Source organism: Myotis brandtii, unplaced genomic scaffold (genome assembly GCF_000412655.1).
Source record: "Myotis brandtii unplaced genomic scaffold, ASM41265v1 scaffold8, whole genome shotgun sequence".
Lineage (NCBI taxonomy): Eukaryota > Metazoa > Chordata > Mammalia > Chiroptera > Vespertilionidae > Myotis > Myotis brandtii.
The window spans coordinates 4,654,787-4,668,869 of record NW_005371219.1 but is presented as its reverse complement, the minus strand read 5'-3'; positions in this window follow the sequence as shown (position 1 = coordinate 4,668,869).

The following is a 14,083-nucleotide window of genomic DNA, read 5'->3' as shown; positions in this document are numbered from 1 at the left end:
AATCTGGTAACCCATTCATAGAATGGAGGCATCTGCTCCCATTTTAAAAAAAAAATTACAGTGTATTAGATTCAGCTTTGGGGGATAAAAAGAACTTTAAATTTGGAGAAAAACTTTGTTTAATCACATCAAGTTTGTGTCACATGGTGAAAAATGCCAGGAAATTCCAAGCTAAAGGCAGATACTTCATCCATAACTCATGCCATGGGGCTTACTTTATGATTTCACATGCTTGCAAAGAGAAGAGGAAGCGGCAGAAAAACTCTGAGTTGTGTGTATTTTGGTTTTTGTTTTGTTTTATATTTTGGTCTTGTCAGTGCATGTCATAACCTTGGCATTACTCCATTTTTTAATTTAATAAGAATATGAGATTATACTGATCCTGCTCTCCTATTTCTTGTTAGTGCTGAACAAGCACTTTTGGCACTCTCCACTCAAATTACTGCCATGTTGCTCTGGGCCTTAGTATGTTTGGCTATGAACTCAAGTGTCTTGACCTACCATCTATCTTTAAGGCCTGAGAAAGAAATTATTTTCGCATTCCTGCTCTTAGCTAATATACATAAATCTGTGATCTATGACATGTCTGCAACTCTGAAGTTAGCACAAAACGAGGAAGAACAAAAGGAGCAGAGGGGATTGGGTGGGGGAAGGAGGTGGGAAGAAAAAACAACACAGACCCACAAGCAGAATAGTATTAAATTTCCTGCTTTGTGCCCAGCCATGGGTTCTGGATCTTATAAATGGAATGAAGAATGTATGTAACTCCAAAAATATGTAACTCTATCTCTTTTAAATGTGGAAAGTACTCATTTCTCAAACTGAGTACCCTGGATTTTTGTGTTGCCTTTAGAGTTGTTCAGTACATAATAAAAATATGGAGCCAACCACAGACAGTGCCATTCACCTTTTCAGGGATTTGAAAGCTTGTTCACTCCAAATGTCTGGAAATAAAGGAGGAAAAAAAATGAAATATTAACACCAAGTATCGCCTGGTGACATAATCATGATTGTGATTGTCACTCATTGTAACAGAAGAACAAAGCATGTCAGGGAACAGTGGTAGAAATATGGTTTAGTGAAATAGAGAAGTCTCTGTAATAGATTAAACTTTAGGATCAGTTCTCAATCAATGAGTAAGTATTTATTGAAGAACAACCAACTATATGCTTTGCTTACTATAAACAAACTATGGGGCCTGCTCTCAGTGAGCTTCCAATCTGGTTTCAGTGTGACAATATAGGATACAGGATATAGGATAGGGCACAGGTAGCCACCAGACTTAAACACTCATATGCAAGTATTGGCCATGGTGATGCAACAAACACTCCTGCAATGGGTAAATCCAGGACTGGACAGTCAGACACACTTGGGTTTTAGTTTCACCTTAACTCATTCTTCCTACAATATTTACTAGTGGGCTCTGGTGGTGCAGCAGTGAGAGTGACAGAGATAGAAGCCCTTCCTTCATGGAGCTTACAGGGTGGTCTCTGACAGGTACATTAGTAATCATACAAACGTAACATCCCAAATTGTTATAAACACTGAGGGGAAAGTGTAAGGTGAAGAAGAGAGTATAAGGAGATCCCAACAGAATGGGGAGTGAGGCAAGACACTTCTAAGGCAGAAGCCGGAGAGAATAGCATCAGACCAGCGAGGTGATCATGAAGCAAAGGAGTGCTCAGAGGCAAAGAACACGGCTTGCAGCACCCCGCCGCCCCCCCGCAATAAAGAGCACAGCATTTGGGACTGAAATGATCTTGTCCATGAGTTAACCTGCCTGGAGCTCAATCTTCTCATTAGCAGAGTTAAATATATTAATACCTACCACAGAGATATATTAGAAAATCAATAACAATTAACATCTTCACAGAAACAGCAGAATATCCTAGGAAAACCTACCGAGACCATACCAAGGGTTAGTCAAGTGCCTACTGAGGAGCATCACAAACATAAGAGGAAAAAATATTTCATATATTTACAATACCATAGAGAGGAAACAAATCCTAAAAAAATATGGAGAAGACGTGATGTCTGCAGTGGGATATCTTTAGTGATGGAGCCCTTAAGGGTCAACACTTTTTCTTTTGGTTCCGCAAAGTATTAGATTTATGAGGCAGTATGTTCAAAAGTTCACATATCTAAATATACAAACCGACTTGTTTGTTTTGGATTATTCAGTGTCTGAGGGTGAATTATTCATTCATGTTTCAATAAATTAAAATTTTTCTATTTGGCAGTTGAGAAAATTTACTTAAGGAAATAAAAGAGATATCCACCAAGTTTGGACTGGCTTATGCATTTTTTTTAAGCTGGCTCAAATCTCCAGAAGTAGAAGAAAGTTCATGTTATTCATTAATGTGTGTCTTGTACTCTACTGATTTATAGAACATGTAGAAACAAATCCTGAGATTGGTCGAAACTCAAATCTAAAAACAGCAAGAATTTACCTGCACATTATCTGACCCAATGATGATACTTTGATAGGAAAGAGAATCTTCTCTGAGAATCAAAACCAATGGAATTTTCCTCTATCATGTAATAACTTTTAATAACACTCCATTCCCTTTCAAAATCTCATTTCTGTATCTTTTTTTTCTATGACTTAAACATACTTTTTTAAATGCTTTTGGTGACTTCAAACTTCTGAAAACAATTATAGTTTTGGCCCATTTTTATCTAGATTTAATAGGAAAATGGTATCCTATCAACCACTCCACATGAAAAAGAATAGTCCCAAAAAGGTGATAGGCAGTCCAAAATCCATTAGAATGTAGATTTTTCGTAGGAGAAAAATAAAAGACTATTTGACTCCCCCCTCCTTAGAAAAATCATGGCTATTAAATTCACTTTAATTTTTTTTCACTGTATTATTTAAACATCTCTCAAAAGTATGTATTTGCAATTCATTTTATCTGCCTTCTTTTATTAACTTGATAGGAAGTAGAAGAACCTAGCATGATTTCTCTGTTTACTTGTGGAATGCAGAGGTTATGCACATACCTTGCAAATTTGACAAGAATGTCATAGGAAATATCTTCCAGTATTTGCCACTACCTATTTTTTTAGCACTCTCAGGCTTTCTTTTTGTGATTATTGACAAATATATTTGTCTTCCATTACAACTCCTATGTTAAGGGCGGAAACCCCCCAAAAATCTAATCCCAGATTTGCCCCATCTTCCTTAATCTGAGTATTATCATTAGAGTTGTTTTCACCCTTGCACATCCATAGCTTAACAGAAAACCACATCTTGCCTCTTAAATTGGAGTTTACATAAAGCACTTTTCCAGACCCTCACACATATTGGGCACGTGAAATAATAGTTTCCTTCCCTTCATCCTTTTACATACTTTGTTGTATCCTTGATACAGTATTGCTAGACTACTGATTTAAATTGTAGTTTAATAAAAAAATAGTCATTATTTCTTGTTTTAAAATCTCCTATTAAACACATTTCTTTGAATTTAACCTGTGGATTTGAATTCATTCTCTATTTTACTTCTCTCTCATTCATCTTATCTAAACCTAGTTTTCCCTATATGCCTTTTGCTCGTCTCCTATCTTCTAATTTCCCCAACATTCCCTTGCTTCTCTAGGAGCTACCAAAAGTTGTATGCTGGGGGAGATTTCAAATCCAGTAACATATCCTCATCAATCAACACATGCCTGCTCACCACAGCAGACGGCCTACTCTGCGCCAAGCACTCCATTAGATTCTGCTGGGTGTAAAATCATGCATCGCACATCAACTTTACCTTCAAGATCCAAAGTTGGCTTGGACACAACGCTTGGACACAAGTTAGTCCTCAAGTCCCACTAGGTAATGTGAAGAAAAGTCAGAGAAAAAATGAGGTAACTGAGGCTAGAACACAGCTTCATGAGCTGAGCTAGATTTTCATATATGCAGAGGAAAATCAGAATCAGTTTGGGGGCTAATCATGTTCTGGTCAGTGGAATGCAAAGTGAGAGGGTCCCAGTGTGCATCGTCTTTGTGTCACATTTGTTAGTCTTGGGGGAATGCGTTTCTGATTATTAGGTAGCAATGATTCTGCCTCGTTAGGTGTTGTTGGCACAGTAGACGGAACAGCAGGAACTGAACAAGGGCATAGCAACTCCCATGTAAACTTTCCATTTTAGCACACTTTACAGGTTTTTCAAAGCAGTGCACATTTGTGATCTTATTTAATCTACCAAGTAGATAGCAACCATAGATTTCTTTTTAAAAATAAGAAAATTGAGTCTCCGTGTAAGAAACTTCACAGTTCGATTCCCAGTCAGGGCACATGCCAAGGTTAAGGGCTGGATCCCCAGTGGGAGGCATGCAGGAGGCAGCCAATCAATGATTCTCTCTCATCACTGATGTTTCTCTCTCCCCCTCTCCCTTCCTCTTTGAAATCAATTAAAAATATATTTTTTTAAAAAACGTAGGTCTTTTGATCCTGAGATCAGAGCCCTTCCCACTATAGCAAATGCAATTAAATAAATAAATAAATAAATAAATAAATAAATTCCCAGCTTCAGAAATTATATAGTAATAATTTTCCATGAATATGATCCTCAGAAGTAAGGCTTATGGGAAAGAATATTTATGAGGTCTATCTGTAAATGTCTAATTACTGATTACAGGGGGAAAAGCCAAACTCAGCTAAAAGTAAGACATAATTCTTTTGGCTTGTATAATAATTATCTATAATAATAAAAGCATAATATACTAATTAGACTGGATGTAAGTCCTTCCGGACAAGGTTGGGGCTGTGAGGGAAGCCCGGGTCCCGGGTGCCAGAGGGAAGCCGGTGCCCACAGCCGGGGGAAGGAAGGCCTACTCTTGCATGAATTTTGTACATCGGGCCTCTAGTTTTAACTATATATTTATGTAAAAATAGTCTTTTTAGGTTAAGCTTTTAAAATTTCAAATGCCTCACATATGTATGACTATTCATATCTTACAAGTCCTGAAGATGAACAGAAATGGTTTTTATTGGCTACCAAAAGCAGAGTTCAGGTTCAGCTTATGACCTGAATTTTAAGATGCAATTACACCTGTCTGAATTCTTTACCTAGCCTTCAACTTTCCCAGTTAGCATTTGTTAAATACACTAATACCTGTTTGTTCTATTCTTTGCTTACAATTCAAACATTTTAATTACCCCCATATTTGAAAATACTAAGAACCTTGTCCATATAGTGAATCCTAAGCATGTTCCCTTTATATATTGTCTAAGGAACTCAATAAAGCATCATGGAAATGGGCAACCACTATTGCTTTTGCTATTATTTATTCTTAATACACACATTTATTGTAGACCTACTACTGATGAACTAACAGGTATCTTATCACTGGTAATACTAATATGACTTAATACATTCTCTCTCCCAGGACTATTTGGATTTTAACAAGGGAAATGCCATAATTCAATAATAAATACATATATTTATTCTTAATATTATTGTAACCATAATAACCATTAATTAGGCCCTAGTCTCGAGGCAGGAACTGTGCTAAAATTACAGATATTACATCATTTAATTTTCTCAAGAACACTGTTAGGGGAGTAACCAAATATAGAAAGATCATTTACTGTGGTAATTCTATCATTGGAATACTTTTACAAAAAGGAAAATATTGCCTCTTTCTGTTACCCTAAAAAAAGTATTAAGTAGCTCTTTTCTCCCAGCTAACATCCCCCTGCGAGACGGATGTTGTGCTATAAATAAATCACAGCAGCAGATGCTTAAATGAATGCAGAGTTATTTTCATTGATTCCCTCCCAACCCTGTTAATTCCACTTACCTGGGGCTCCTATTAGAAGCCATGGAGGCACCATGCATTGCCTGCTGTGTGGGTAACATTTTGCTAGAGATAATGTGCATAAGATGAGACCAAATCGACTTCATTCATCTATATCCTTAAACGGGCAAATGCCGTTAACTCCTTGCCAGCAGAAGTGCTGAGAGTGCACCCCCTCCTATGTGCACCTTGCTGAGCCCTTCCTCCATTCCCCCATCCTGAGATGTTTACTCCCTCAGGCAATGGCATGGGAGCAAAAGAATTTACCAGCCTATTGCATTTAATCCTTAGTCTTCCATAAACTTTCATTACCTCTGGCAAACATTTGTTTGTTCATTCATTTAGTTGGCATACATTTACCCGTATTGACTACCTACTACTGATGAACTAACAGGTATCTTATCACTCGTGATACTAATATGACTTAATACATTCTCTCTCCCAGGACTATTTGGATTTTAACAAGGGAAATGCCATAATTCAAAGTCATGAACATTAGGCTAATTAACAAATACACTAGAGATTACACATTTGGACAGAAGCCCTCTGCAGCTGCACTTGGGCCCTACCTGGAAGCATTTACTCCTTCTGAAAGTAAGTCCAGCTTTGATCTCCCTCAGTGCTCACTCATGCCTTCTCAGCTAACGAGTCCCTGCATTTAGAACTATCTTACCGACCACCAGAACGTGAGTGTAAAAGGTATCTGATACTTGGGTATATTAAGATTTTTTTTATTACCAGGCAGTCGCAGAGACAACTTTTGGGAGCATGTTTTCTCCACAGTACTTTATGCAAGAGTTCATGTGAACAGTTTTCTGAGTGGAGGGAGAGAAGAGGAAAGTAGGTGGAAATGTAAGACAGTTCCTTCCTTCAAAGCATTTCATGGTGTTGAGGAGAGATAGATATTAACACACACTCACAATCACACACACAGAGTGGTAAATAGAGAGACAGTGAGGAATGATGCTGACTACAAATTGGAAATGGAAGTGTCCCACCACAAGGGTCGAAATGAAAACATTGGTATCGTATTTGGAGTTACAGCTCTTCACTCCCATTTCCCAAGGTTAATATACTTATTTCTTGCATTTCTATAATTTCGCTGGTGAACCTCCTAGCCTTCATGACTTGCAGTACTATCTATGCAAAGGCATTACAGGGCGTCCTAAAAGTGTTTCTGAAAGTGGGGCCCATGAACCCTAAACCTGAGAATCACCTAGGGCAGTGGTCGGCAAACGCATTAGTCAACAGAGCCAAATATCAACAGTACAACAATTGAAATTTCTTTTGAGAGCGAAATTTTTTAAACTTAAACTATATAGGTAGGTACATTGTTATTAACTTAATTAGGGTACTCCTAAGGCTTAGGAAGAGCCTCACTCAAGGGGCCAAAGAGCTGCATGTGGCTCTCGAGCCGTAGTTTGCCGACCACGGATAGGGCATCTGTAAATGTGGCTTTCTGCTGCTCCACTCCAAACACATGAATCCCTGGGACACTGAACCAGCATCTAACATGCTAGCTAGATGTTGCTAATGGACATCGAAGTTTATAAACTGCTCTATGAATAGCACTGGACTATAATCATTAAGCCCTCCTTTACCTCATATCTAAAATTAAAGGTTGGAATAGATCATTTCTTAAAGTAACATCCATCACAAATATTCTGTAATTCTAGGTTAAACATTTCTATTGTCATTTGTATTTCTTTGGGATACTTTGTATTGTTTCTCTTGGGTTTTTTTTTTTTCTCCAAGGCCTAATTCTGTAAAGCTATTATTCTTCCTCGATTAACTTAATAGGATTTCACTTAACTTATGAATATTAAAACAACAGAATGATATATTTTACTTTGGACATTTAGACAACCTTATATGTAACTGTTTAAGGAATAATGTGAGCACTAGGCCCTGCTGGAAGCATTCTTCCTGAGAAATTCATTTGGTTCAAACCCCAACTCATAAATTTTGAAACGTGGAACAGAGGAGGAGTTTATGCTTGTGCTCTATTTATGATTAACTCAACCCTCTGTGACTTGTACTTTACTTGCCCTTTATTTTAAATGTAGACCCTAAGCACATAATTAATAAATGAGGTGTCCTCAAAACAGGTATTTTAACGTGGGTAATCAGAATTAATTCTGTCCTTATTCAGTTACAAGCCTGCACATTCTACCTGACAGGATATTCAATTTAAACAATTAAAGATTTTCTGAACGAGTGTTTATTAATTGAGCTGTAGCATTGCAGTGGAGTCCCTTCTCACTTCCTCTTGTCAAACCTATTGAGGATGCAATGCAGAGCTATTTGGCAGGTGGCCACCCTGTAAAGCAGCAGGATGAATTTGGCAGATTTATATTATAAGTTGCCAGAGTTCTGCCATTTAGCTTGCAAGTATGTTTCTTTTCTTTTTTCCTGTCCTTTTTTTTTCTTTCCTCTTATTTTCTCCTATATACAAAATATGGGTTATGGGGATTTTTTTTTCCTCAGCAGAACTATAATTCATAAATATAATTAGCATCATGTTAATTATCAATAATTAAATTGAAACTACTTTACAAAATATTTTGCAAACCACATGGAATCTTTCAGGAGATTTTTCTCAAAATCACATAGAGTAATCTCCAATGGGAAGGTAACTGGTATTGACCTACAAATCTATATATAAAAGCCTAAGTGACCGTTACGACCAAACGACTGAAACAACTGAAATGACCAACCAGTCACTATGACATGCACTGACTACCAGGGGGCAAACGCTCAATAGCAGGAGCTGTCCCCTGATGGTCAGTGCACTCCCACAGCCAACCTCCCACGGCCCCACTCTCTCCCCCCGCCCAGCCGGCCACCTCCCCACGGCCCTCCCTCTGCCCCCAGCCGGCCAACCTCCTGTGGGCCCTCCCCACAGCTGGCCATCCTCCGATGGCCCCTCTTTCTGGCCAGCCAATCTCCCGGTGTCCCTCCCTCCGGCTGGCTGGCCCCCCAATAGGCCTCGATTGCTGGCCAGGCCTAGGGACCCCACCTGTGCACGAATTCATGCACTGGGCCTCTAGTATTAATTATAAATGTCCATGTTCTATGCACAAATCCCATTTACCTCTAAAACATGTGAATTTCAATTTACATAAAGGCAAATCATATAATATATATCTATGAAACAGACCGATTTTTTTCTCCTTTAAAGAAGAAACACAAGTATAAGTTTGATCTTGAGTGAATATGGTTGTATGTTAAATTCCCCAACTGATTTCTTAAGCTCTTTGTACCACATTTTAAAAACAAAGTAAAACAAAAACAAAACTCTACCCTGAAACCTGGGTACGAAGGGCCCTGCCTGAGGCCTTGTATTTTATAGGACTCTGCATATCACAAACAAACAAACAAACAAGCAAACAAGCAAACAAAATGCCTGAAAGAAAATATGGCCAATAGATATATAAAAAGATGCTCAACTTCACTAGCTATAAGAGAAATGCAAATCAACACCACAATGAGATACCACCTCACACCTGTTAGAGTGGCTATTATCAATGAGACAAGAAATAACACATGTTGGAGAGTTTGTGGAGAAAAAGAAACCCTCATATACTACTGGTGGGAATGTAAACTTTTATAGCCACTATGGAAAACAGTATGGAGGTTACTCAAAGGTTAAGAATAGAGCTACCTTATATGACCCAACAATCCCTCTTCTGGGTATCTAACCCCCAAAATTGAAAATATTTATTCATAAAGATAGGTGTACCACTATGTTCATTGCAGGATTGTTCATGGTGGCCAAGACATGAAAACCAAAGTGGCCTTTGATGGATGGTTGAATGAAGATGTGGTACATTTATACAATGGAATATTACTCAGTCATAAGAAAGGATGAAATACTACCATTTGCAACAACATGGATGGATCTTGAGAATATCATGCTAAGCAAATAGGTCAGACTCAAAAGCATAAGAATCATTTGATTTCTGTCATATGTGAGATATAAAACAGAAAGCAACAAGTGTGCAAACAATTAAACTCAGACACAAACAACATTGTGTTGGTTATCAGATGGCAAGGGGGTGGGGTGGTTGAAGAAAGTAAAGGGGGTCATATATATATGGTGGCAGAAGGAGACTAGATTTTGGGTGGTAAGCACACCATGTAATATATAGATGCTGTATTATAGAATTGTTCATTTGAAACATATAATGATATCACCCCCATAAATTTAACTTAAAAAGAATCCAACAGTGGATCCCAACAGATATAAACTGATATAGGTACAATAACCTGAATACAATAAACTGTAAATATGATTTTTTTAAAAAGAAGTATACTATTGGGTGGACTAAAAAGAGTCAATGGGGAAAAATGGATACATCTATATTACTTTCAACAAAAAAAGATAAATTAAAAAAAAGCAACTTCTTTCAGAAGTTAAAAATAAGTCCTGATAAAAATAGAAATCTTGGAAATCCATATTTTAATAGTAAATCATAAAAATACCAATAGGCTACCTACAAACTAGGGTTGTGATTACTCAACTATATGAAAGAACAGAGCCAGGTCAGTATGGCTCAGTGGTTGAGCGTCAACCCATGAATCAAGAAGTCACTGGTTTGGTTCCTGGTCAGGGCATATGCCCAGGTTGTTGGCTTGATCTGTAGGGGGCAAGCAGGAGACAGTGATTGATGTTTCTCTTTCTCCCTTCCTCTCTCTAAAATCAATAAAAACATTTTTTTAAAAGAACACACACATGAAAATAAGTTAGAGCTGGTTATCTGAAAACAACCTACTATGACTATTCACTCAATCCAACAAATTATCCTAGATCAAAATTAAGATAATATTCCTGAATTTTACTTTGCTTACATATCACTTCAGGTCATAATGAAAGTAAAAGTGTTAAAAGATATTCTCTTCCCCTGTTCACAGCTTCAATTTTGTTCCATTCTCCTCTATTTCAAAATATCCTATGAATATATCTGACATAGGCCATACATTGATTGTTTTATTTTCCAACTCTTCCTTTTCTCTAATTCCCAACATGAATTTGTGACAGCTGGTTGCCAGAAAGCACTCTACAATTTTGCTAATAATCAGATTTTACTGTTGTTGGACAGAATAGAAAATTATGTGAACTATAAAGGGATTTCATCTTAAACATTTTAGAAAAAAACAAACAAACTTCAAATGGCATTGAGGAAGCTGGAAAAAATAATGCCATGTATCCATCCTGGAAATTTTAATAATTTTTACATTGTTGAATGGGATTCTTAATGTACTTTATAGTCAACAGATAAATAACAGCACTAGGAGCTCTTTATCACTGTTACTATCATTATTTTAAAAGTACTCTTCAGATGACAGCATATAATTTCTATAAGTGAAGATTTTTTCAATACTTTTACATAAGTATTTGACTTTATTGCCATTATTATTAACTTTGCTTTTGAGAGTTGATAATTATTGGAATGTACCACAATTGATTCATTTGACCATTTAAGTTTGGCTTTATGAAGCATACAAATGTGAAGAAAACTCTTTGGAAAAGTGAGTTTTAAAAAGAAAAGCCTGTTTTGTTTTGTTTTTTTACTCACATATCAACATTTTTTTCTTCAAATATTTAAATGATATTAAAAATAAAAATTGACCTTTTTTCTCTATAAATAATATTTGTTTGGGGTTTCCTTTCTATAATAAACACTATTGAAAATCAGTATGAAGATGAATGACAATGATATATTTTATAAAATATGGTAACAGAAATTGGCATAATACAGAGAAATTATGATTATTTGCAAAAATCAGAATAATGCTATATTAGGATAATTTCTATATTTGAATTTATTTCTCTGTTCATATTCAAAGCCATGATCTAACCACATAGCTTTCTGTTTACATGCATTGTATACTGTGTTTGCAATCAATAAATACTATTCTTTAAACTGTCAATTTTTACACTTTGTAGACATCTATTTTCATTTTTTTTTAATTTCACAGGCCCTTGGTTATATTTCTGTTTTCAACTGGATTTACTTACTATGAATATTGCATAGCCTTCAAATTATCTGAAACTGAAGGGACATATTTATGTCAGTTTAACATCATAGTCTCACTCATACTCATTAAATATTACTGTTCATGAATAAATTGTTATTTTCTGGCTTTTACCATACATTAGCCTCAAAAAATAACAGGTCAGAAAACAGGCCCTTAAATTTCCACATTTTGCCCATATACTTAGTATTTTTATACTGATGATTCTATAGAGAACCCTGGCCCAGTTTACCTTCAGTGAAATGCAGGGTGCAAGGACTCTTATCCCACTGACTTGAGCCACATAATAAAAGGCAGGAAAAATATTCTATTAAAGAGCCTGGCATATCTCCATTTAAAAACACCATGGCTTAAGTCCTCAGGGAACTGTTATTGACACATTGCCAAGTTCCACTGACCTCTTTTTCCTTTTTCTGAGCAAACTTGGAGGTTACTCACCACTCAGACCATGGTCCACTCCAACCAGGCTCAGAACTCACCAGAAATCACTACATGTGGTTGGAGCAAACCCTGCCCTTAAAGCCCAGTGGTCACTGTGGGGAAATTGTCTTAAGTGGTTCCTATGCACTTCTGTGTACTCTCTAACTGATTTATCAAAAAATCAAAAACCATCTCCCATAAATATAAAACTGTAGTGACTTTAAGGACCAAAAATATTATCTAAAGAACGACTGGAGCTACTATCTGAAAACTTGCTGTTCAAAGTGTAATGCCCAGACAGCAACATCAGCATCACTCAGGAGCTGTTAGAATACAGAACATCTGTTATTATATAGGCTATGAACCTCATGTGCATAAAGATAGAAATATAACTCTACCACAAGTTGAACATAGGACTGCTAATCTCAGTTCACTCTGTGATGTCATGTGCAGAATGTACAATTAACTGGTGATTTCCTCATACTTTTGATACTATTTGTACCTGTATGTCTTTTAGAAAGACATCGGTGGGGTCTGTATCCCTCTTGTATTTTTAATACAATAATTGTACATGGTTATATTATTTTTGTTGAAGATGGTAGAAATACAATTTGTATAAGCTGGAAAATACATAAATATAACATACAAAAAAAAAAAAGAATACAGAACACTTGGTCCCACCCTAAGTCTTATGAATCAGAATCTGCATTTAAACAAGATCCTGAAGTGATTCATATCCATGGTAAAATTTGAGGAGTACAGATCCAGAGAAGTGCTTAAACTAGCTGTGGTAAATGAACTGATTTACTAGTGACTTATTTACAATCTATACTTTTGTAAAATACAATAAAAAATAAATTATTAAAATCATGAAATGAAAGAAACAAAGGCATACAAACTATAACTCTGATTTTTTTATTATAAGAATCAGACAAAATAACATTCTATCAAATTTAAGGTGTTTGGTGGTAACTTTTCACAGATGTGCAATATCAAGATCATCACCCATTTTATTGATAACTAGGGGCCGGTGCACAGTGATTGGTGCGGGGGGTGGGGGGGTGGTCCTTCAGCCCAACCTGCACCCTCTCCAATCTGGGAGCCCTCAGGGGAGCCCTCTCTAATCCGGGAGTTTCTGTCTGTCTTTGCAATCATATGAGCAAATTGTCAGAGACCCCAACCCAGTTTGGTTTTGTGCTCAAAGAAAAGTAGAAGTCTTTTTTTTTTTTCCTTGCTCCATTGGTGGAGATTTCCTAAAAGTTGCAGGATATCTTCCTTTTAATTTTTCCTCAACACTCTGACTTTACTTATGTCTCTCACTTTTGCTTTCCCTCCATCCCCCACCTGCAACAGTAACTTGCTCCAGGCTCACTTTGCTCTAGTGTCTAGAGATTCTGCAACGCATCTGCCACCAGAACTACAATTCCCAGCATTCCTGGTGCTCCCGCGCTCTGGGCTTCCACTTTCAGTCCAGGGGCTGCCACCAGAACTATAATTCCCAGAATTCCTGGTGCTCCCTGCTCTCTTGGTTTTCGCTTCCAGTCCAGGGGCTGCAGAAATGAAAAGGACTGGGAACTTCAGCCACCCCCAGGCCAGGCTAATAGGACCGGACACTCCAGTGGCGTCCCTTGGGCCCAGGCCACTTGGCACCTGCGTGTGTAGGCCCAGAGCGGCCGGGGGGCGGGAACGCCCTCTGCATCGCCACGGCAACATGGAGGGCATTCCCATCCCACCCCTGGCCACTCAGCGCCTGCGCGTGCATGCACACTGCTCACAGGCCCACCATCTTTGTCGGGTTAATTTGCATACTCACTCCTGATTGGCTGTGTAGCA